Genomic DNA, 24,698 nt, shown 5'->3' on the forward strand with positions numbered 1-24,698 from the left:
TTGACACACAAAACGAGAAAAAATATTATGGAGATCACTAGAAAAAAAAACAAAAAAAAACAGGAGATCTTGATTTCCCCCCAAAAAAGGCAGATCACTATAAACAAAAATTATAAACATTATTCTGTAGATCTGGAAAAAAAATTTAAAAGATTATTCATGAGATCACAATAAATAATAAAGAAATCAGTTTGTCAGAACTCTGTGTGAATATCAGCAGCAAAACAACTTCATAATTCTAGCAATATAAAGAAGAAGAGAATGCTCTGCATTAAAAGATTTTAAAATGTGCAGCGTGACGAATGTGCTATCTCCATTACGAACGCTTCCGTCTGGTACTTGATTCAGAGCATGCGTGGAATTTTGTGCATCGGAATTGTGTACACGCGCTAGGAATTTACGACAATGGATTTTGTTGTTGGAAAATTTGAGAACCAGCTCTCAAATTTTTGTTGTCGGAAACTCCAACAAAAAATGTCTGATGGAGCCTACACACGGTCGGAATCTCCGACAACAAGCTTCCATCGAACATTTGTTGTTGGAAAATTTGAGAACCAGCCCTCAAATTTTTGTTGATGGAAATTTCGACAAAAAAAAGTCAGATGGAGCCTACATACGGTTGGAATTTCCGACAACAAGCTCCCATCAAACATTTGTTGTCAGAAATTCCGATCGTGTGTACGTGGCATAACACTACCCTCTCCCCAGACTGACAGTGCTGCTGTCCAGAGGTGTCCGCTTTACTACTTCATCCAGAAGGCAGACACCCTAAGACAGGAAGTGTGTTACTAGCAGGTTCCACAGGTGAAAACAGAGGGAAAAAATACCTAAAAAAGAGAATAATGCAGCCACCATATTTAAGGATTGCAATATAGTACTTTCTTGTTTTTGTGTTTAATACAACTTTAAGATTGCTCTGTCCTTTGGTTTTCATTTACATCAACTTTTTTTTTTTATTATTCTGTTCATGTCATATCTTCTTGTCTCTCTATGTATTAGTGGCCACCTTGCATCAATAAGTCAGAGGCTTAGATTGTTACAGTTGTGCCAAGTGTAATAAATATTTAATATATCTAAGCATACTTCTACAGCTTTAAAGCAATTATTTCAGAAGCAGTTCTATCAGATGAGCCCAGCAGTCAGAAGGATGTTATAAATTGTGATGGTAATAGGATTAACTAAACCTAGGAATATTAAAATCATAATTATTGTGTATTATATGACATGTTAAAGCTTAGCAAGTAACACAAGGAAGTTTTATGAAAATAGCTGGGAGACATCTTTAATCAATAGATTTCAAAGTTTTTAACAGCATTGTACTTACTTCTTTTTCCTTTCTGTGTTCATCCTGAATAGTTTTTTACTTTTTGGAATAACCCGGCAAAGCAGAAATTTTGTATTGGTTGCCAAGTCATTACAGGAATCAATAAAGTGGTAGTAAGGTCAATGCAAAAAAATAAATAAATAAATGCCCCCCTGCAGGTTAGTGTTAGAATGTGCTAGTATGGCATACTTACCTGTCAAATGAAGCCCACCAGCACCACGCTGTTACCGCCAGGGCTTCCATCATTTCTTCCGGGTTTGTGCACTTTGACCATTTAAATGGCTGAGCCCCGATGACATCACTCCCTGAGCTGAGAGCAGATGGATTCCTGAAAGTAAATGCTACATGAGTCATCTGCCCATACTCAAGATGGTCATAGGCAGAAATACTAGGGGGTATTTTTCAAAGTGATTTTCAACAAAATAAAGCATGGGGACATGGATAAACGGGTTTGTTTTGAATATTAAAAATGAATTAAATAGCATTTTTGGTCTGTAGTGCTCAGATGCAGTGTAGTTCTGCGTTAATGCTCTCATCAGTCACCGTTATAACGCATTGTGTGCTGCTGTGCTCTCACACCGAGCCATAAATGTCATCATTTTCATTCATCACAGAGAGTGCATTTTGTAGTTGTCAGAATCAATAGTGCTCCTCACTTTGTACTGAGTATGATTACTGCAAAAAGAAGACACAGGTCTATTTTCATCCTATTTTGCATACACAGGCAAGCAGCAAAAGCGTGAGACAGTTACATATTCAGGTTGACACAAGACCCATGTCCACCTAGTTCAACCAATAGAAAAATACATAAACACAAAACTTCCGTATACACAATCCTATACCCACAGTTGATCCAGAGGTAGGCCAAAAAAAACAAAGTAAAGCATGATTTACCAGATGAATGCATATTAAGAGCCGGTTCACACAGGGGCGACTCGTCAGGCGACTTAGCCGCCTGACAAGTCGCGTCCCGTTCTGTGCAATGGAACCGTTCTAATCGGAGCGACTCAAGTCGCTCCGACTTAGAAAAAGGTTCCTGTACGACTTTTGGGGCGACTTGCATTGACTTCTATACAGAAGTCATTTTGCAAGCCGCCGCTAAAGTCGGATCCCGGTCGCCTGAGGCAGTCTCGCTGCAAGTCGTGCTTACTTTCTTGATGCAATGACAATATTTCTATGACAGCTTTGGCTTTAACCACTTAACAACCGGGCCATAGCCGAATGACGGCTACAGGGCGGTTGCTTAACTCTGGGACGGGTGTACAGTGACGTCCTCCCAGAATCCCGCTCTCGCACGCTCCCCGGGGCACACCCACAAGAACATCCGCGATCCTCTGGACCCGGCGCATCACGATAAACGCCCGCTCATCGTGCCCGTTTACCACGTGATCGCTCAGTTAAACTTTTTTAGGACTAAAGACTGCCGTTTACAGCTGCTGCACAAAGATCTTCAACTATCGCTTATGCTAAGCTTAGCTACCTCTCAGGGGACATTGCACCATATCCTAGCCATTCTCCTAGAGTGCACTTTAGACTAGTTATAGTATTTGTATTCACATAACAGTTAATGCATATCTGCATTGTTTATTGCTTACTTTGCTGATTTTTGACTAGAGATGTATATGACAAAAAATTGATTTAGTTTGTGGCAGCGATGCCCGCCGGCCTCCAGCAATCACTCCACAGAGAGGCAGAATGGGGACTCTACCAATGTAAACAATGCAGATCCCCGTTCTGTCAGGGGAGTACAGTGTGATTGTCTGTTCCTAGTGATTAGGAACAGCGATCTCTCTGTACTCAGTCAGTCCACTACCCCCACAGTTAGAAACACCTCCCTAGGACACACTTAATCCCTTGATCGCCCGATCTGTCCACCGCAATGTCGCAGTCTCGCAGTAGCTGCTGCTACTAGTAATAAAATAAAATAATAAAAATGCCATAAATCTATCCCCTATTTTGTAGACATTATACTTTTGCTCAAACCAATCAATATACGATTATTGCAATTTTTTTGACCAAAAATATGTAGAAGACTATATATTGGCCTAAACTGATGAAGAAATTAATTTTTTACTTTTATTTTTTTGGGGATATTTATTATAGCAAAAAGTAAAAAATATGTTTTTTTTATCAAACTTGTCAGCCTTTTTTGTCTATAGTGCAAAAAATTTAAACTGCAGATGTGATCAAATACTACCAAAAGAAAGCTCTATTTCTGGGGAAAAAAAGGACATCAAATTTGTTTGGGTACAGCGTCGCATGACCACGCAATTGTCAATCAAAGTGTTGCAGTGCTGTATCGCTAAAAATGGCCTGGGCATTAACCACTTGCCTACCGGCTCATGCAGATATACGTCGGCAAGGTGGCATGGGTGCACAAAACCATGTACCCATACATCATTCTGTCATTGGCGGCTAGTGGGCATGCGCCACAGGAGCATGCCCGTGGGTCCCGCTGACTCGTTGTCCACCAGTGGCCCGCAATCGTGGCACGGAGAGGCAGAATGGGGAGATGCCTATGTAAACAAGCCATTTCCCTATTCTGCCTAGCAACATGACAGGGATCTACTGCTTCCAGTGATCGGGAACAGTGATCTCTGTCATGTTCTAGTGAGCCCATCCCCCCTACAGTTAGAACACTCTGAGGAAACAAAATTAACCCCTTGATCGCCTCCTAGTGTTTAACCCCTTCCCTGCCAGTGACATTTACACAGTAATAAGGGCATTTGTCAGGACAAGTCTGATCAATGGAAGAGAGCAGACTGAGTTCCCAACATAGCTGGAGAACTGACCACACTGTACTTTCCTGCTTAGTGTGGTCGGTTTTTAGTAGGAAAGCAGAGGGACTAGCAGGAACACCAGGGTTTTCACATAAAGGAAGCAATACAAAGAGAAAAGGATACTTTCTCATATAATTAAATGGTACATATCAGGAATATGAAATGTTGGGGTAACAAACGCTTTAAGTCATTCATGTTGTTTTTGACATATTGGTTGTTAGGATGGTTCATTTTCGGAATTTGTTTCATATAATTGGATCTGTTTTGTATATTCGGTCTTTTGAATCAATTTGTATTTTCGGAAGTTATTTCAGAAGATTTGGATTCATTCAGTATGCTATTTTGAATGCGTCAAACATTATGGCTTGGATTATTCTGCTGGTACCCCAAAGTCATGTGTCTTCCAGTGCGACTTTGCATTGCAACTTGCTTGCGACTTCAATGTAACTGTCATGCAACTTTGGCCAATTATAACAATACAGTGTTACACAAAATGTAATTGAACTTACAAACCCCACTGAAGTTGCAAAGGAATGGAATTAATTCATTGTTTTCATTATGATTTATTTCAGATTTATTGAAATTCATTACTATTGTGATTCACAGATAGTGATGAGCCAAACACCCCCCCCCCCCCCCAGTTCAGTTGCGACAAACAAGCTTGCGAACAGACAAACACTTTGTGCAAACATGCAAACACCGTTAAAGTCCATGGGACAAGAATGTGAAAAATCAAAAGTGCTAATTTTAAAGGCTTATATGCAAGTTATTGCCATAAAAAAGTGTTTGGGGACCTGGGTTCTGCCCAAAGGGACATGTATCTATGCAAAAACAAGTTTTTTCAGGAGCAGTGATTTTAATAATGCTTAAAGTGAAACAATAAAAATGAAATATTACTTTAAATATCATGCCTGGGGGGGTCTCCCTAGTCTGCCTGTAAAGTAGGGCATCTTTGTGATATGTTTTACTATACCACGGCAAAATGACACTTCTATCGAAAAAAATTTAATTTAAAACTGCTCGCTTCTGTAATTTATTGCCGGATCCTGGCAATATAGATAAAAGTCATTGAAAAAAACGGCGTGCGTCGCCCCCCCCCCCCCCCCGCCAGTCTATTAGCAGGCTTTTGGGTCTGGTATAAATATTAAGGGGAACCCCGCTCCAAATAAAAAGAAAAATGGTGTGGGAGTCCCCCAAAATCCACAAAATCCATACCAGACCCTTATCCGAGCACACAACCTGGCAGGCTGCAGGAAAAGGGGGGAAAACACCTTGTCCACATGTTGATTGGAACAAAGGACTCATCCCCACAACCCTTGCCCTGTGGTTGTGGGGTTCTGCAGGCAGGGTTATTATAGGAATCTGTATGCTCCCTTTAACAAGAAGCCCCCAGATCCTGGCCCTTCCAGGTGAATGGGTATTGGGTACATTGTACCCCTACTCATTCACCAAAAAAAGTGTCAAAAAAGTAAAAATGACAGGAGACAGTTTTGGACAAGTCCTTTATTAAAAAAAAAAAAGTGTCCCACGATGTCCATTCATCTTCAATCACAGCGCCGACAGTTCAGAAAGAAAAACAACGGGAAAACTCCGCCTACATGGGAGGCCTCCCCGCCACTTCCGTCTTTTTGCTTTGACAGCTCTTATATAGATGAGGGCAGGGCCACCCGTTGAGGTAAGGGGATGGGGTCATCTGTTTATATCACCGAGTGGCCCTGCCCTCAGCTATATAACAGCTGTCATTGTGAAAAGGCTGCAGTCACGTGGATGCCTCTCATCGAGGCAGAGTTTTTGCTTTTTTATTTTTCTCAGGAATGACGGACCATTTTTTTTTTTAAATAAAGGACTTGTCCATAACTGTCTCTTGTCATTTGTAATTTGAGACTTTTTTGGTGAATGGGTAGGGGTACAATGTACCCCTACCCATTCACATAGGGGGGACGGGATCCACCGGCAAAGGTTGTGGGGAAGAGGCCCTTGTGAGGACCCAAAAGCACCCTCCCCATGTTGAGGGCATCAGTGTTAATTTTATCGACTAAAATGACTAAAACAATTTAGTTGACTAAATGAATATTGTTTTAGTCGACCAAAATACGACTAAAACAACTGAGATGACTAAAATACAACTAAAATGGCATTTTAGTCAAAAGACTAAGACTAAAACTAAATTGAAATTTGACTTCAAAATTAACATTAGTTTGTAGTGCATATCTCAATGCCATAATAAATAACATATTCAATTTTTCACTCCAGCAGCATATAATGAATTTGAAAATTGTAGAGAAATGTTAACTAATGCATTACAATTTAATTACACCTATTCGATTTTAGACAACTAAAATTAGTTTTAGTCGACTAAAACGTACTCGAGATTTTAGTTGACTAAAACGTAGGACATTTTAGTCGACTAAAATGTACTGGAGATTTCGTTGACTAAATACAACTTAAACTAAAACAATTGCAGAAGACTAAAATCAGACTAAAACGAAAATGCCATTTTAGTCCTAAGACTAAGACTAAAACTAAATCAAAATTTGCTTCCATAATTAACACTGGAGGGCATGTGGCCTGGTATAGTTCAGGAGGGGGGCGCTCTCTCGTCTCCCCCTTTCCTGCGGCCTACCAGGTTGCATGCTCAGATAAGGGTCTGGTATGGATTTTGAGGGGGACCCCAATGCCTTTTTTTTTTGGCGCCAGGTTCCCCTTTAAAATCCATACCAGACCTGAAGGACCTGGTATAGATTTTGGGGGGGCCCCACACCATTTAAAAAAAAAAATTGGTGCAGGGTTCCCCTTAAATACTTCAATATACGTACTGACGGAATATAGATTCTACACTGAATATCTAATCTACACTAAATGTAGAATATATACTAGGCTGTATATATATATATATATATATATATATATATATATATATATATATATATATATATACAGTGGTGTGAAAAAGTGTTTGCCCCCTTCCTCATTTCCTGTTCCTTTGCATGTTTGTCACACTTAAGTGTTTCGGAACATCAAACCAATTTAAACAATAGTCAAGGACAACACAAGTAAACACAAAATGCAATTTGTAAATGAAGGTGTTTATTATTAAAGGTGAAAAAAAATCCAAACCATCATGGCCCTGTGTGAAAAAGTGATTGCCCCCCTTGTTAAAACATACTATAACTGTGGTTGTCCACACCTGAGTTCAATTTCTCTAGCCACACCCAGGCCTGATTATTGCCACACCTGTTCACAATCAAGGCATCACTTAAATAGGAGCTGCTTGACACAGTAAGGTCCACCAGAAGATCCTTAAAAGCTACACATCATGCAGAGACCCAAAGAAATTCAGGAACAATTGAGAAATAAAGTAATTGAGATCTATCAGTCTGGAAAGGGTTATAAAGCCATTTCCAAAGCTTTGGGAATCCAGCGAACCACAGTGAGAGCCATTATCCACAAATGGCGAAGACATGGAACAGTGGTGAACCTTCCCAGGAGTGGCCGGCCGCCCAAAATTACCCCAAGAGCGCAGCAACGACTCATCCAAGAGGTCACAAAAGACCCCACAACAACGTCCAAGGAACTGCAGGCCTCACTTGCCTCAGTTAAGGTCAGCGTTCATGCCTCCACCATCAGGAAAAGACTGGGCAAAAATGGCCTGCATGGCAGAGTTCCAAGGAGAAAACCACTGCTGAGCAAAAAGAACATCAAAGCTCGTCTCAATTTCTCCACAACACATCTTGATGATCCCCAAGACTTTTGGGACAACATTCTGTGGACCGATGAGACAAAAGTGGAACTCTTTGGAAGGTGTGTGTCCAAGTATATCTGGCGTAGAAGGAACACTGCATTTCATAAAAAGAACATTATACCAACAGTAAAATATGGTGGTGGTAGTGTGATGGTCTGGGGCTGTTTTGCTGCTTCAGGACCTGGAAGACTTGCCGTGATAAAAGGAACTATGAATTCTGCTGTCTACCAAGAGATCCTGAAGGAGAATGTCCGACCATCTGTTCGTGTACTCAAGCTGAAACGAACTTGGGTTCTGCAGCAGGACAATGATCCTAAACACACCAGCAAGTCCACCACCGAATGGCTGAAGAAAAACAAAATGAAGACTTTGGAGTGGCCTAGCCAAAGTCCTGACCTGAATCCTATTGAGATGTTGTGGTATGACCTTAAAAAGGCCGTTCATGCTCGAAAACCCTCTAATGTAACTGAATTAGGACAATTCTGCAAAGATGAGTGGGCCAAAATTCCTCCAGGACGCTGTAAAAGCCTCATTGCATGTTATCGCAAACACTTGGTTGCAGTTGTTGCTGCTAAGGGTGGCCCAACCAGTTATTAGGTTTAGGGGGCGATCACTTTTTCACACAGGGCCATGATGGTTTGGATTTTTTTTCACCTTTAATAATAAACACCTTCATTTACAAATTGCATTTTGTGTTTACTTGTGTTGTCCTTGACTATTGTTTAAATTGGTTTGATGTTCCGAAACACTTAAGTGTGACAAACATGCAAAGGAACAGGAAATGAGGAAGGGGGCAAACACTTTTTCACACCACTGTATATAAAGATACGGATATATATATAAAGATATAGATATATCTATCTATCTATCTAATATATATATAACTCAAATACACTGCCTGTACTGAATATAGATTCTACACTGAATATCTAAATATCTAACATCACAGAGCTGGTGGATGTTAGAGACCTTGTGCTTCTCCACCTTCCGTTTGAGGATGCTCAATAGGGTTTAGGTCTGGAGACATGCTTGGCCAGTCCATCACCTTTACCCTCAGCTTCTTTACCAAGGCAGCAGTCATCTTGAAGGTGTGTTTGGGGTCGTTATCATGTTGGAATACTGCCCTGTGGCCCAGTCTCCGAAGGGAGGGGATCATGCTCTGCTTCAGTATGTCACAGTACATGTTGGCATTCATGGTTTCCTCAATGAACTGTAGCTCCCCAGTGCTCACGCAGCCCCAGACCATGACATGCCCACCACCATGCTTGACTGTAGGCTAGACACACTTGTTTTTGTACTCCTCACCTGTTTGCCACTACACACGCTTGACACCATCTGAACCAAATAAGTTTATCTTGGTTCCAGAAATCCATGTCCTTAGTCTGCTTGTCTTCAGCAAATTGTTTGCAGGCTTTCTTGTGCATCATCTTTAGAAGAGGCTTCCTTCTGGGATGACAACCATGCAGACCAATTTGATGCAGTGTGCAGCATATGGTCTGAGCACTGACAGGCTGACCCTACACCCCTTCAACCTCTGCAGTAATGCTGGCAGCACTCATACATCTATTTCCCAAAGACATTCTCTGGATGTAACGCTGAGCACGTGCACTTAACTTCTTTGGTCGACCATGGCGAGGCCTGTTCTGAGTGGAACCTGACCTGTTAAACCACTGTATGGTCTTGGCCATCGTTCTGCGGCTCAGTTTCAGGGCCTTGGCACACTTCTTCTTATCCTAGGCCATCGTTATTTAGAGCTACAATTCTTTTTTTCAGATCCTCAGAGAGTTCTTTGCCATGAGGTGCCATGTTGAACATCCAGTGACCAGTATGACACCAAATTTAATACACCTGCTCCCCATTCACACCTGAGACCTTGTAACGCTAACGAGTCGCATTACACTGAGGAGAGAAAATGGCTAATTGGGCCCAATTTAGACATTTTCACTTAGGGGTGAACTCACTTTTGTTGCTAGCAGTTTAGACATTAACCTCCCTGGCGGTATGATTATTTCGGATTTTAGGTGCTGAAAGCGGTACAATTATTTTGCACGAACATTTGGCGTTTTATATTGTAGTCCTGTAATTCTTAGGAATAACTCACTTAAATCTGTCCAAACCAGAGTCTAGCAGACATCCTGGGTATGATAAAGTTTGAAAAATGAAATCATAAATTATAATATAATAAATAACTATAAATAATTATACCAAATAATAATATAACAATAATAAAAATTATTCAATAATGTAATCAAATCAAAAACACTGAAATTTGCTCAGTTGCAGAATTGTCACTGTCATTACTTTTCAATATTTGATGACGGATCTCATCACAAATCGCTATCCCTCAATTCTGCGAGTGATTCCAATTTATTATCGCTGTTTTCTAGCTGGTCTAAAATCATTTTTGATGTAAAGTGACAGTTTTGGTTGCTATGGACAATCTCCAGTTTCCAGGCATAAAGAACAGTTTTTATATTATAAAACTGCATGCAGGACACTGGGCAGACCACTAAGGACAAAGGGGATGTGTAATTATTACATACAGCAATGTAATCTGTAAGATTACATTATACTGTATGTAATGTGTGTGTTTCACTTTTTGAACTTGGCGCCGATCTCCGTCCCCGTGCGTCGCAACGCTTGCAGGGAACGGAGATCGGCTCCGTGATGAATCGAGCGGAGGACAAGCCGCTCGTACAGCGGGGGGACATCGCTGGATCCAAGGGAGAAGGTAAGTAAACCTCCTCCTGCATACAGCGATGCGGTACTGAGTCTGGCTTGGGGTTACCGCTTTTGGTATAAAACTTCCACCCCGAGCCAGGCTCGGGAATACCGCCAGGGGGGTTAATGGCTGTGTGTTGAGTTATTTTGAGGGGACAGCACATTTACACTGTTGTAAAAGCTGTACACTTACTACTTTACATTGTAGCATTGTAGTTCTTCAGTGTTGTCACAAGAAAAGATAGAATAACATATTTCAAAAAATGCGAGGGGTGTATTCAGTTTTATGAGATACTGTATATACTAGAGTGTATAATATATACACTGCCTGCATGCCACTAACAAATCTACCTAACCTCTCTTCATTCATTACACTTTACGGCTGCTGTGTAAGCATCAGTCTTATATATTGTGGGGCGTGGACTTCGCCCCCTGAGCCATGATTGGCTAAAGGCACCCTGCCTTTGGACTATTATGGCTCTCTCAGCAAAGCGTGCTGTTATTGGCCAAAGCATGCAGGTCCGGTGCATGCTTTGGCCAATCATCATACAGCAATGCACTACAATCTCGCAGGGCATTATGGGGAATTCTGTGGTGCTGGAATTTTCTGCAAATGCCCCATTTTGTTTGCTGTTTTGTGAACGGGTGAACACCCGATGTTCAAGCTCATCCCTATTCATAGATTTGAGTACATCCAAATCGGCAAATAGCGAAAATTTTATCCGAATTTCGATTTGTAAGGAAATGAATCGCATATGTCTATTCATGAGTTATTCCCAGTCTATTGGTACAGAATTCTATTTTAAGTTACCTTGACATAGTGATTAATACTGTCTAGTGGACTTTGTCTGAACCTAACTTCTACGTAGGGCCACTGACAGGGGGGTACCTCTCCCACTGGCTGTTGCGGGTACACAGGTGGATGAAGAGTGGGGAAAGGGCCCGGCAAATCTGCTATTTACCTGCCCCTTCCTTTTCTGAATTGGTATTGATTACTCCTGTGTCTATTCATAAATGAGCATAGTAAACTGTGTTTACAATGTTTCAGTTATGAGCATCTGTCTCCTGTTCATTCATCTTCAGTGCAGCTCAGGCTACAGAGAAAGGAATTGAAAAAAATCTGTGTGTTCAATTTGTTTCTCTGTCTGATGAGATGTCAGGGATCTGTTTGGTGTAATAATTAAAGCGATTCTTTATTAAAATAGTAAACACTTACATTTAAAATTGCCAATTTGCACATTCACACAGATAACTGACAGGGCTGCGACTCCCATTACACTCATACTCCACAGTGCTACGTCACCCGAGTCCGCCCAACGCATATCGTCACAGTCACATGACTTCCTCAGGGATCAGGGGGAAGGTAAAAGAAAGTGGAATATAAGAAGGACACGTTTTATCCTAGGGTACTCCTCTATGCCTCCAAACACAATCCAGTGAGGGAAAAGGAGGATAGAAGGAGAGTGACCAGCTCAGGAGCCTGGATTTAAACCCTAGCAGGGGAAAGCAAGCTTTGACCTGGAAACAGGTCTAATGTTGAGGTGAGCGCAGTGGTGAACAGTGGTGGGAGTCACTGTATATAATGTTATATAGGAGGTGAAGGTGAAAGAAAGTGGAATATAAGGAGCACATCCACAAGAAAATATATACATGGAAGAAAGAACAATTAGATATACATGAACTTTATTTCACAGAAGATATATACACTTTATCTTAAATATTTATTGAACACTTGAAGAATTATGTCACACAGTGTTTAAATTTGGATATTTATCGTTGAAGTTGAAGATTTGATTTGTTGTTAGGCACAGCCAATTCACATTCTAAATTCACTCTTTCAGTTGTGGGAACCCAATAATTTGGTTTGCAGCCAATAAATTAGCACTTAGGATTGAGAAGTACACACAAGTTTTCACAGTGCCCAGCGCACTTCAGTACTGCCTATTAGTGCCCATCAGTGCCACCTCATCAGTGCCCATCAGTGCTGCCTATTAGTGCCCATCAGTGCAGCCCCATCAGCGCACATCAGTGAAGGAGAAAAATTACCTGTTTGCAAAATTTTATAACAGAAACAAAGAAAAAAAAAATTTTCAGTCTTTTTTTTTTGTTTGTTTAGCAAAAAATAAAAAAACCCACTGGTGATTAAATACCATCAAGAGAAAGCTCTATTTGTGTGAAAAAACATAATACAATTCACAAATGGGTACAGTGCCTCACGGCCACTACGACAATTGTCATTCAAAGTGAGACAGAAATCTAAAAACTGCCTGGCCTGGGCAGGAAGTATCCAGTAGGTAAGTGTTTAAAGCAGAACTTAACTGTATCTGAGAACCATAAAGTGAAAAAGCTTTCTAATTAATTTTAATATTCACAGCAAACTCACCCATTCATCTATTTCTCTTAATTTATTTGGTTGATAAATCACTTTGAAAAACACCTCTCTAGCATTTCCAAACGTGGTAATCTTGAGTAGGGGCAACTGATTCATGCAGCATTTACTTTCTGGAATCCATCTACCCTTAGCTCAGGCATGTATGCAGAAGGATGTGTTCAACTGAGAAAGCCCCTCCTCCAGATGAAGGCTCATGGCCATGAAAACTCCTGGGATGTATGACATAATTTTGGCCTAGGCCAGAATTCAGGAAGAAACAGAAGAAATATAAACAAAAAGGTTAAAACAAGAAAGTTAATATTGATTGAGCGAGTTTAGTTGCACCTTAAAAGAAAGATGTAAGTGCAGATGCAATTGTTATTAAGTATTGCAGCACATATTTTGTTTTAATGGGAGACCATAGTTCTACTTTAAAGAGTAACTCCACTTTTGTTGAGAAGATAAACATTCCCCTCTGGGTGATCTATATACATTGCAAGGATTTTAACAAACTTTGTTGCAGATTCCTACCTTTTGTTCTTCTGAAGAAACCTCTGTGTGTTTGTCTGTGCCCATGTGGTAAGTGAATCTAATGGGAGTGGTTTCATAATTATCAGCTGCTGCACCTGCAGAACTCTAATGAGGAAAATAGTAGGATCAGCATCCCTTTTAGATTTTGATTTATTTATTGGGACTATCTCCTCAAAAATTATATTTTTGTTGCAGGGGATGCCTGAAATCTGACTTGTATCTGAGTGCAGACTTCTGAGAAAATCAGTGAGCCAATCACACAAGCAGGAAATTATGTTTCTGTAGGGTGTTCTGTACACATTTTGTGTACAGAACACCTCCAGGTAGCCATATTGCATTGCATTTCACAGAAAATTACAGCTGCAGATTGAAAAGCAAAGGTAATTTTTAATAGCATTCAATTATAATATGACTTGTGTTGTAATTGTATATGTTTGTATTATTTTTGTATTTATTTTTTGCCATTTTTATTTCCCACAAAAGTGGAGTTGTCCTTTAAGGTTTGCAGCTCTTAACTCAGTGGACCTTCTCTTTTTTTGGAAGCTTTACCAAACACTTTCAACAGAGTTGTGTTAAAAAGTGTTGCCATCCTAAAGTAAAAACAGCTCAGGCTTTTACTTTAAAAGTTAAAATCTGCTTGGGAGCCCCCTGACTGTATGCATTATGTTAAGTTTGCAACTTCACTGTGTGTTATCCATGATTACCAGTCTGTGAGTTCTAGTATTCATTTTGTTGTCAAAATGTTCCTCTGATTGCTTTGATATTAAAAGGCCAGCATAGTTAGTTAATTTGGCAAAACCTCAGAATTTATAGTGGTACAGTATATTGTATGAAGATATTTGTCTGGAAATACAGCTATCCAGAGACAGTCTGTTTTTCGGCCCTGTCACACATTGACAGCAGTCCACACTATCAAGCAGCAACAGTGTGTAATTGGACTCCAGTGAGCCATTCATTTAAAAAAAATATTTAAACTTTTTGTGTATTTGTTTGTTTTCTTCATTACTATTTTTACACATTTCACATTAAAAAAATCACAAAACCATAAAAACAAAAACAAAAAAAAACCACTTTATTTCATTTGTAAATATCTTTTCAATATTTAGAATCATAATTTTAGTATCATTTTAAACAGGACAAACTACAGTAACACTTTTATTTATAAACTACAGGCATACTCCACTTTTAAGTACACAATGGGGTTGATTTTCTAAAGCTGGAAAGTGTAAAATCAGGATCACTTCTGCATAGAAACCAATGAGCTTCCAGGTTTTATTACCAAAGCTTAAGTGCCGGTTCACACAGGGGCGACTCAGATCCGACTTCAAGTCGCCCCAAGTCACCTCAGGTCGCACAACATGTAGAAATCAATGTAAGTGAATGAGAGCTGTCTTAATGCACACTACTGAGGTCGCTCCGACTTCAGAAAAGGTTCCTGTACTACTTCAATCCGACTTGTAAGCGACTGGTACCCATTGATTTCAATGGAGGTCGCCTCCAAGTCGGATCTCCGTCTATACAGAGGCGACTCTCAGAGAATTATCAGCTCTTAAAAGGAGTTCCCCCCTGAGAGCTCATTCTCTGATTGGCCACGGCAAGTCGCCTGGCCTGGGGCGACTTAAAGTAGTGTTGTAAGTCCAAGTCACGTCAAGTCACATCAAGTCACGTCAAGTCACGTCAAGTCACATCAAGTCACGTCAAGTCACGTCCAAGTTGCCTCCAAAAGTCATTTTATATATATATATATATATAAAAAAAATAATAATAATACTGCATATACATCTGCTACACAAACCATATTGTATTTTGAATTGAATGTTATTAAAAATACCTTTCCTTTTCAATCTACAGCACTGTAGTTTTCAATGCAATATGTCAACCATTGGTGTACAGAACCAATAATTTCCTGCTTGTGTGATTGGCTTACTGATTTCCCCAGAAGACTGCACTAAGATACAAGTCACATTTTAGGCATCCTATGCTACAAAAATAAAAATTTTTGGTGAAATACTCTGAAAAGGTTAGTCACTTCTAAAGGAATTTGAACACTGCAAATTTCCTTATTAGAATCCCTACAAGTGCACCCCCCGATTGATAATGAAAGTCACATTCAGAGTCATTTTGCACATTGAAATAACCAAGCAGCTATTTCTTCAGAGCAACACAAGGTAGGAATCTGCTAGAAACTATGATAAAATCCCTGCAATGTGCATTTATCACCTAGAGGGAATTGTTTTTTTCTCAACAAAAGTGGAGTTATTTTTTAAGAATCTCAATCTGTCACATCCACCTGTTCATCTCTTCGTCCATTACAAGGTTCCTTATCTTCTAATCAAGCCTTTTTGGGGTGCCTTTAGGTTTCTTCAGGGGTGCCTTGGCAAAATGCCTAAAGTTTGTCCAAAAATTGTATATAAGCCAGCGGGTGGATGAAACCTTTTAGCTACACAAAACCACAGGCTTTCATTGTGCACAACCTTACAATCTTTATTGTACATTGTGCATATCCTTACAACCTTCTAGCCATGTCCTCCTCTATTAACCAATGTCATTGGTTATTAAAGGAGGACATTGGGTGCTTGCACGGCATTCTTGTTTGCCCTTCTCCCCGCTCTCGGTCAGCACTGAGGGTCACTTTAGTTGAGTGAGGGAAAGAAACGGAGGAGAAGAGAATCATTGGAATGCTAGTCAGTACCAGTGTGCAAAGGTGGATTTGACTTGAAGGAATAAATCATGTTGGGTGTCCTACATGTATGGATGTTGCTGCGTAAGTTTAGTTTCGACATTTTAGAATAGGGTGCCTTGAGATTCTACAGCATTTTAAAGAGTGCTTTGACTATAAAAAGGTTGAACAACACTGTTTTAATCCGATAGCTAGCAGTTCAAAAAATTGTGCAATTCACTAAAGTGAAAAAGGTCTTATAAAGCAGTGGTCATCAACCCTGTTCTCAGGGCCCACTAACGGGCCACGTTTGCAAGATAACTGAAATACATCCCAGGTGATATAATTTGCTGCTCAGTGATTGCCATATTCTAGTCTGCATCTCCCCAAGGTAATACATAAAACCTGGCCTGTTAGTGGGCCCTGTGGACAGGGTTGATGACCACCGTTATAAAGGACTCAGAGGGTAATGCTCTCATGTGCTATTATTTGTCCACCGATATACCCTATGTTGATAACCAAAAGCACAATGAAACAGATCGGATGTGCATAATATGCAATATCAAATATTTTCAAAATAAAGGTACAGTATGGTTCCAGAAACTTACTTTTACCTTCATAAATTGCCCTAAATACCTTTTCTAAAACTTAAATTTGATTACAGATGAAGGAGTAAAAAGCTGGGAGACCCTGTTAGAGGTAAACTCAATCAATAATTCTTGGACAGGTTACATAACATGGAATACATAATAGGAAATAAAAAAATAGTTATACCACAGGCTCTGGAAAAATACACTTTTATAATATATTTAAAAATCATATAAAACATATTAAATTCGAGCGCCATAATTTTATTCATCGGAAAATGCATGTAGGGGGCTAGAAGGGCAAACCACCTTTATACATTTGTATTGTGAATTGCACACACTATATAATTTATAGGGCAATACAGATGCCTTTTAAGCCCACACACTGAGGAAATAATGGACAAAATCTCATATTCTTAGAGTACTTTTTCATAATTGCTATGTTCGCAAGATAATTACACTAGTCATGCATATAATAGATACTCGGAAATCTATCTGTTCATGTAAAACCAATTGAACACTAGCAACACACCTTTTAACTTTGCATGGGTTTGAATTAGTATAATTACAGCCATCTCAATTCAATTAGATGGTTGCTTATTTGACAGTGGGCAAAGGAAAGAAAAAAACGAATTCTGAGAACGTTCAAGGTTTTAAAGTTTAAAACAAAATAAAAAAACCTAATACACATTGCATAGAGGGGCTTTGCTGTAGTCTTAACATACACCCTAAGGAAATTAGAATAAGACTGCAGACTTTCAATTGAACTTGATTGTGAATGGTTACTGCTAGGTTTACCAAGACAACAGGACGGCACTGGATTGCTAGCATGACCAGTAAATATGGTTTTCATTTATTGAAGAGATAAATCACGTTTTGTTTCAATCATGTTTATTTTATTACAGTATAAGAAATTAAAGATCAGTACAAAAAATATCACACCATTTCCGTACATATGAATGCTTTTGAGTATCTTATCATCAATTGTTCTCCACCCCAAACATGCTCATCCATGTCTTTGTGGATCTTGGTTTGTGCACTGGTGCTCAGTCATGTTGGAACAGGAAGGAGCCATCTCCAAACTGTTTCCACAACGTTGGGAACATGAAATTGTCCAAAATGTCTTGATATGCTGACACCTTAAGAGTTCCCTTCCCAACTCCTGAAAAACAATCTCACATCATAATCCCCCCTCCACCAAATGATTTGGAACAGTGCACAAAGCAAGGTCCATAAAGACATGGATGAGATGAGCGAGTTTGAGGTGGAGGAACTTGACTGGCCTGTACAGAGTCCTGACCTCAACCTGGTAGAACACCTTTTGGGATGAATTAGAGCGGAGACTGTGAGCCAGGCCTTCTCATCCACATCAGTACCTGACCACACAAATGAGCTTCTGGAAGAATGGTCAAATATTTCCATAGACACTCCTAAAGCTTGTGGACAGCCTTCCCAGAAGAGTTGAAGCTGTTATAGCCGCAAACTCAATATTGAACTCTACGAACTAAGACTGGCATGCCATTAAAGTTAATGTGCGTGTAAAGACAGGCATCCCAATGCTTTTTTTTTTTTACTTGGTGTTTATTAAAATTTCAAGAAGAGTATGCAGTATACAGACATAAATGTGCTTCATAAGTAGCAAAAAATTATACAGTAGGTGAACAATACTTTTGTTAATATAATATATATATATATATCTATATATATAGATATATATCTATCTATATATGTATATATATATATATATATATATAGGTACATATATATCTATCTATCATATCACAACCGCATTAGTTCTTGGTTTAAATTGCTTTTATTATGAATGTATATATATATATATATATATATATATATATATATATATATATATATATACATGAGTATCATTTCTAAGAGTTCATAATAAAAGCTATTTAGACCAAGAATTAATGCGGTTGTGATGTGGCTTATTATTAGCTCATTAAGATTACTGTGTTATGAGCTTTGATATTCATGCCTCCTGCTGTGGGGTAACTATACAGGTACTAAGTGTATATTGGTAGAGATGGATATTAACAATTAATGGTAAGATAGTATTGTTAGCAGATCCTTTCCAGATCAGGATTATATTGTCTGCATTAAGAAAACAGTTAGCTTTATAGATATAAGTAAGGAGTAAGGAGTAGAGATTTAATGTGTAAACAAAATTGTAATTTATTGCAGCTTACCACTACTAGATTAGTGACTGCATTTGTTTTCTTTTATTAAACTTTTTTTTTAATTATTTCAACTTGGAGACTTTGACAATAGCACACTTCCTGTTCTAGAGTGACAACACTCAATCACCATACTCAATCACCATCAGGACAACAGAAATGGGACAGGACTACTGGGAAAGCCACTGGGCCTCTTGAACAAAGATTAGAGAAGTCCCATAGTCCCTGAAACAATATAAATGATAACAGTGCTGCAAAATCAGACAGCACAATAGGTTATCAGTTGACAAGATTTCTGGCAGGATCAACTGGTATTTTCTGCAGGCAGATATGACAAAACTATTTCAATGGTATATTTACCAGATCAAAAGGGAGCAAAGGAGAAACCATCCTTATTAGGGTTTACATACACTGTAAAAAATGCCTATTTTTTCCTCTGCCTAGCAAAACACTGTCCATGGGATGTAATCTTAAAAAACAAAATAGCAAAAAGCATCTTGTTATGGTTTCAGTACTAACTATGTATTTTCTGATATGTATACTTACAGTATTCTTGAGCACTATGCAAAAAAAAAAAATTCCTTTAACTAATATATGTAGTGGCAAGGAAGGTGGGCTTTAATGCCCAGCTGTCACACATATACACATGACCAGCACTGGATAAAGCACCATCGGGGGGCCGTTGTGCTGATTAAAGATATTAGTTTCTAATGACAGCTTGATTTACAGACACAGTGAGGGTTATTTACTAAAGGCAAATCCACTTTGCACTTAAAGTGCACTTGGAAGTGCAGTCGCTGTAGATCCGAAGGGGACATGCAAGAAAAATAAAAAACAGCATTTTAGCTTGCACATGATTGGATGAAAAAATCAGCAGAGCTTCCACTCATTTCAAGTGATCCCGCCACTCTTTGGTGTTTATTGAGCTTACCCATCTCATCGGAGAGCCCAGGAACTGAGCCCGTGGTTCATGCGGCTGGCCATAGAGGTGAACAGAGACCAGAATGTCCCTGATTATGTCTATGGTCTCAGACACCGGAAGTGGCGGCATGACATCACTTTTGATTTAGGGCAGATGGAAACACTGCTCTTTTTTTCTTTTTTTTTTTTTGGGGGAGACCCCAGATGTCTACATAAATAGAAAGAACCTGTCATGCTTTATTGTTACCACAAGAGATGTTTACATTTCTTGTAATAGCAATACAAGTAATACATTTTTATTTAAAGGGACAATGTAAAAATATTTTTTTTTAAATAAATTAAATAATAGAAAATGTTTTTTCTGTTAAAAAAAAAAATAATAGAAAATGTTAAAGCACCCCCCCTCCCCCGTGATCCTGCGCAGAGGTGAATGCAAACGTAGGTCACACATGCAAATGTAAACAGTGTTCGTACCACACGTGAGGTATCTCTGCAAACTTTATAGGGAGAGCAAAAAATTCTAGCTCTCGACCTCCTTTGTAACTCTAAACTGGTAACCTGTATACAGTACATATTTTTTTAAACATCACCTATGGTGATTTTTAAGTATCGTAGTTTGTTGCCATTCCACGAGTCTGTGCAATTTTAAAGTGTGACATGTTAGGTATCTATTCACTCAGCAAAACATCATCTTTTATATTTTACCAAAGTGAGTTATATATTGTGTCCATTAAAACTCATTAAATATATTTCCAAAAAAATTGTTTTTGAAATTTGGCTGCGCAAATACTGTGTGACATAAAAAATTGCAATGACCGCCATTTTATTCTCTAGGGTCTCTGCTAAAATAAATATATAATATTTGGGGGTTCTAAGTAATTTTCTAGCAAATAAAGATTTTTACTTGAAAACAAAATGTGTCAGAAAAGGCCTGATCTTAATGCAGCAGAGAACAATAAAACACAGATGTAGCACCCTCTACTTTTAGGTAGGTGCTTAGTGGTGTTTTTTGACAATATGGGAGTTAGAGACAGGTAAATTTAGCCAGGGTCCTACTTTTTACTAGGCCTGGTTGTTTATTTGGAGATGGGAGTGTCAGAGTAGAAGGGGGTGTGGCCACCTACACTTGGGCTCAGGGATACCTCCTCTGCTTGACAGTAGATTCTGCTGGAAAGAGATGATGGGCTGAGTGGCAGGAAACCCATGTGAGAGAATTGACCAATGGTTAATTTCTATAGTCAATGGGAGGTTTCTCATAAAAAGGGAGTCACATGCTCCAGGGGAAGTGCAGTGGGAACTGGAGTTGGAGGGCCGGAGGCCCGGGAGTTCAGAGATCCTGGAGCCTCTGGGAGGAGGCTGAAGGCCTGGGAGTTCAGAGATCCCGGAGCCCGATAGCCGGAGGGGAGTCCAGGGAGGCTGAAGTCTGGCACCTGGAGGAGAAGTCAGCATGTAACGCTGGAGGAAGACCGGGCATTCCATTCCAGTGTGGAGGACGAAGTAGGAACTAAGTGGAAGGAGGAAACCGGGAATTGACTTTCTGTGAGTAGAACATGGACTGTTGATTGGGAGAGAGCAAAGAGAGTGCAACCCAGTAGAACTACTCAGTAACTTCATACTGTGTATCCAAGGACCACAATATTAAGCACTATCCAGGACTGAGGGAAGTTTGACGATACAAGTCATGGAAATAGGCAGTGTGGCCTGTGACTTTGGGGGCAACATCCACAGCATTATTTAGAGTGATGTTTATCTGTCCATATTGTAAGTGCAACATAAGAGAGAATTGGAACCAGGAAAGGATCGGTTTAAGGGACTTAACTAACAAAAGCTATGGCTACAGATTAGTATCCTTTCTTGATCTAAAACTGGGTTCGGATGGGGCATCTCATATACCCTATTGAACAGCCCACCGATTTATACCCAGAATAAAGCATTTTAAAATCCAGAATTCTGACTGGTGTTATGTAACTGCATGGGGGATTGGAAGCGGAGCCATCTGACAAAAGGTAATGAACAAATACAGCAGCCCCCATGGGGGTACCGCTACACAGACATCAGATAATTTGTGGAGTAGACTTTCCAGTTAGGTACATTATAGTCACAACAGGTCATACAAATCCGAAGCAGCCAAACATATAAGAAATACAACATCTGGAGTGCTACATATAGTTGTAACTGACCTTGAATAGTAAAATGAAGTATTGCATTCCTGGAACTGCCCGTCGAGGATGGAAACAGGTAGAGTAACGTAGCCTAGCATAAAAGATAAGATAATAAATATGTCAACTGCACCGGTCTGTGCACACCAACAAAATTATGTTGGGGGAAGAAAAAAGGATTGGCAAAAGAAAAGAGAATTGTTGATCCCTCCCCTTCTTCTTACAACGGAGGAAGGAGAGGAATCGTAGTAATTTCTGAATGGAGAATGAATGAATGCATCAGCAGCAGAAGCTTACTTATTGTGAGGCACTTTTCCAGACTGTGAGATTGTATTTTTGACCGTTTAAAGTAAGAGAAACAATTATTTTACATATTTTTTTTAACTTTTTGCAAAAAAATATAAAAAACCTAGTCCTGAATAAATACCACCAAAAGAAAGAATTATCTGTCTCCAAAAAAGATATAAAATTCACTTGAGCATAGTGTTGCGTGACAGAGTAATTGTCAGTGCAATTACCACAGCACTGAAAGCTGAAAAATGGCTTGGTATTGAAGAGATATTACAGTTGACTGGTACTCAACTTTCTGAAGGAAAGCCTCAGAGAAAGCTGAAATTGTCAGGATCAATAGGAATATATTCAACATTTATTTATAGCGTGTTGTTGGATTCCTGCTGTGAGAACTGCTGCAGTTGTTGCTGCTGAAAGTGCTGCAGAGAGAGAGGAGTTGGGAGTGGGGACTTACTTCTGTTACATGGCTGCTGTGCATATGGAAAGGAAGGTCAAAATGATCCAGTATTCCAGAGTGGCCAGAGTGCCAGCTATCTTGCATTCCAGTGTTACAGCCATCTTTTCATCCTACATTCCAGTGTTTCAGTTATCCTTCTTCCAGAGTTCCAGCTACCCTGTCATTCAGTGTTTACATCATCACTGCATGTTACAGGTGCCAAAGCTGACTCAAAATGGAGGACTCTCTTGCTTGCCACCAGGGGACCTCTAGAGACGAGGATCAGTGTCATCAGTCATGAGAGGTCTTTGGCCACCATTTTGTTCTTTGTTAATTGAGCACTCCATCAAAGGTCCCCATCTCTTGCAGGACTATTGCTGTTAGTAACCCTGGTCAGAGGTTAGACAGAGCTTATTGCACCTAGTTAGGCTGTACTATAGCCTATGTTGTGCTTGTCTTCCCACTGTAAAGCCGGGTACACACTACAGTTTTTTTTGCGTGCAACCTGAAAAAAAACTGACAGCTCTGGTCAGGAGCCACTGTACTAACAATGCGAAGTAAATACAGCGGTCTCCCCTGCTGAGGTGTTGTGTTCTGACAGGGGGATACCCCCCCACCCTGCCAGAACACTCCATTGGCAGACCAACATAGGCAGAATTATTTGTATTTTATTATTAACATTTTTTGTAAAGGCAAATGTCTCCCAACATTCTGCCTGTATGTACAGTGTTTTATTCTCTGGTATTCTAGGCTTCGTATAGGTGCTGCTTGACTGACCTGGTATCCTTCTAGGGCTTTGCATCTTTAAGATGAAGCTCATTTAAACTGTAACAGGTTTGTTGGTGTTCTGGAGACCAATTGAGGGTGGGTCATCACAGGTACATGGCGGAGGGACTCAAAACAAACCAATGGTTCCTTCTGGAGTAGTGCTACATTTACAAGGCAAAAAGAGAACTATTTACACAACCTTTGTTTTTGGTTTAACGTACACTTTACATAGGAAGGAATTATAGGATTTATCATGTACCACATCTATGTGAAGTTGAACAGCTGATCCTATATAGTACACATTTTTTTCACTGGTGAGCCATTTGGAATTGTTTCATACTGGCTCTGTAATAATTTATCTGCCGATATGCAGATCTCTGTATGTAAACCTTCATGTTAAGAAAATAGATTTTTGTGCACCTGTGTTAAGCATGAACGAGTCAATCTTGGAAGTTGGGCAAGATTGGCTTCCCTGCTGTGCTTACATTTGGATAATCACTGCTTCTTGGAGACATTGTACTTCCACTGTACACTTTTTGCACCACCTCAACCATCCTGTACATTTCTTAATGGCATGTACAATTTTGACAATTATATCATTTGTCTATTCTCTAGACATGTCAATAAGTCAGCTTCTCTTATGTAGTGGCAGGTGGGATTACCATCTGGTACCATAAATTTATAGGTGCTTATTATTGCATAAGTAACTCACTTGTGTGTCATCAGGTTGCATTTGAAATGTAATAGTTTCTGTTTTTAAGGTTGAATATGTATTTATAAAATTTCTGTGAAAATACAATAGAGGAGAAAGAGCAGGATATAGTAAATGACTCCCCAGTAACAAATGTTTATAACAATACCATTATGTAAAAAGTGACATACAATCCATACATATGCAGAAATGTAAACGTGTTATCAGGTCCCTGGGACCAGAAGCAAATATCATGCAGGAAAAAACAAACAATCAATAATTAATATTGGGTCCACCAGAAGCCTGTTAAGTCGAGAAGAAGGATGACAAAATAAAGAGAAGAAAATAAGAGGGAGGGCTAGAGATGAAAAAGAAAGAAAAGAAGAAAAAAAAATGCGGCCAACCAATGATCTATACGATCAAGAAAAATGAGCAATAGAAGGGGCAAGATGAGTCCTTATGCAGACAGCAGAGGGTCCACAGCCAACAACAATGGTGTCCATAGTACAATGTCCTGCTCTC

The sequence above is a fragment of the Lithobates pipiens genome, unplaced genomic scaffold, assembly GCF_037356315.1.
Source record: "Lithobates pipiens isolate NorthernLeopardFrog02 unplaced genomic scaffold, aLitPip1_a1.2 Scaffold_19, whole genome shotgun sequence".
In the NCBI taxonomy this organism is placed as follows: Eukaryota; Metazoa; Chordata; class Amphibia; order Anura; family Ranidae; genus Lithobates; species Lithobates pipiens.